This window comes from Drosophila persimilis, unplaced genomic scaffold (genome assembly GCF_003286085.1).
Source record: "Drosophila persimilis strain 14011-0111.01,24,50 unplaced genomic scaffold, DperRS2 tig00001355-arrow-arrow-pilon, whole genome shotgun sequence".
Classification (NCBI taxonomy): domain Eukaryota; kingdom Metazoa; phylum Arthropoda; class Insecta; order Diptera; family Drosophilidae; genus Drosophila; species Drosophila persimilis.
Window position 1 is genome coordinate 255865 of NW_020825472.1, and position 2291 is coordinate 258155.

Here is a 2291-nt window from a genome sequence, read left to right on the forward strand (position 1 = left end):
TTGACCCGTAGGTTGGCCTTCCGCAGTCGTGCGAAAACTTCTTTCACGTTGTTCAGGTGTTCCTGCAAGCTTTTCCCGACGATGACGATGTCGTCGAGATATGCGAACGCGAATGGCTCCATGTCTGCGCCGATAACGGCGTCGAGGGTCGTTGAAACGTGGCTCCCGCGGAGTGTAATCCGAAAGGCATTACTTTCCATTGGTATAATCCTCGGCCGGGTATCGTGAATGCCGTGGCTTCCCGGCTGTCGCGGCCATTGGTATCTGCCAATACCCGTTTTTCAGGTCGAGGGTCGTGATGAAGTGGGCATTTCGGAGTCGCTCGAGTATGTAGTTGATCCTGGGTAGCGGGTACGCGTCCGGGATAGAACGCTCGTTTAGCTGCCGATAATCTACACACATGCGCCATCTCCCGTCCTTTTTCCCCTTCCTTTTTCCCCTTGGAGTGGGGGAAAGCTCGCGTGACCTGATGTCTTTGGTCATCGTTTTGGAGTTGGCGCGTGTTGATCGGTGGTTGCTTGCGGAGGAGGCGCTGGTTGTGGGGTGCGGTTCGATGCGCTCATTGTAGGTCGGGGGACGGATTGTATCGAAACCTTTTAGGTTCGTTACATTACTCACATCCACTTTTACCACAAATCTAATATACCCCATTACTCATTTTGAGCATCGGATATAAATTAGATTAATTTCTACCAGTGCTCCATCGTTTGGCGGCCTCTGGGAAGCGGCGGAAAAATCAGCAAAAAAGCTGTTGATAACAACCATCAACACAGCCTCATTAACATGTGACATTTGAAGAATTCAAGTTGACGCTACCTCTGGTCTCAACAGCTCAGTTCGAAGTCTTCAGCATCATCCCAATTCCGTTTTGGGATTCAACAAGCTGGAGGTCAAATACCTCAAAACCACCATAGTAACTGCGAACATCCACCGGGACCAGTTGATTGACACTACCCAAAAGGAATTCCGACGTTGTCTTAAAGTACACAACGAGGAGTTAATCTGCTTTGACCATCAGACTATCTTCAATGTGGACAATCGCTGTGAGTTTCAACTATTTAACTATAAAACAGAAACACAGTGTCAGGTAACACACACAAAGGCTGACATGGTGTGGCTAAAAACTCAGCATCCAAATAAATGGATCTTCGCAACGCATTCCACAACTAAACTTTAAGCAGTATGCAACGGAGTTCCGTCAACCACAACACTGGAAGGAACTGGTCCGCCCTCGCAAAAGACAAAAATCTGGGTCATCCACAAATCTCAGAGACTAGAGGCTAGAGCTAGAGCAACCAATTTTGGTATCCCCACTCCTGTTAGATCTCACTATCAAACGTATATCCCACCCCCTTCCGCCGCAACAAAGGACGAAAATCTGTTGCATCCACGATATTGCAGATTCGAGAAAACTAAAAACGCAGAATTATAGAGAATGACTATATATATCCGGTTGCGGAATCTGGGTCAGATCGGATAATTTGTATAGCCAAAAGCAACAAATCAATTTGCAGTAGCTACGCAGCGCCCGACGTCTAGCTCAGACTGATTTTCTGTCTCTCTCGTACGCACTCTTTGTCGTGTCGCTGAATATTAGCGGCGTCTGCCGGAGGAGAGCCATACTGACTAAGTATCGGGTATAAATGTAGAGTTGCGGTGTCCGTAGCAACTCACAACGTTCCCCCTCGTTTGTTCTTGTTCCTTGTGTTATTTTTGGAAGCTCTAGTTCTGTTTCAGCGTATTCACATTACACAACAAAACGCTCGAAGGCAACGAGTTGATGGTGCTGCACGGTGGTGAGATGGTGTGGCAGCTCGTGATGATTGATGGCTGATAGTTGCTGGCGTAGATCATCAAGTTCTTGATGATAGTCTGATGTCTGATTCTTCAGTTGACATATTGGTGGCGACGGTCATGTCTTCGGTGGGCTCACGTCACCAAACCGAGTGTAGGTCGATTTTACTTCGCTGATTGTGGTACTGAAGGTGCTGATGCTTACCTCAGTATTGCGAGCAGTGCATCCAAGCGACATGGAGAGTAGACCAGTTCCTTCCAGTGTTGTGGTTGACGGAACTCCGTTGCATACTGCTTAAAGTTTAGTTGTGGAATGCGTTGCGAAGATCCATTTATTTGGATGCTGAGTTTTTAGCCACACCATGTCAGCCTTTGTGTGTGTTACCTGACACTGTGTTTCTGTTTTATTGTTAAACAGTTGAAACTCACAGCGATTGTCCACATTGAAGATCGTCTGATGGTCAAAGCAGATTAACTCCTCGTTGTGTACTTTAAGA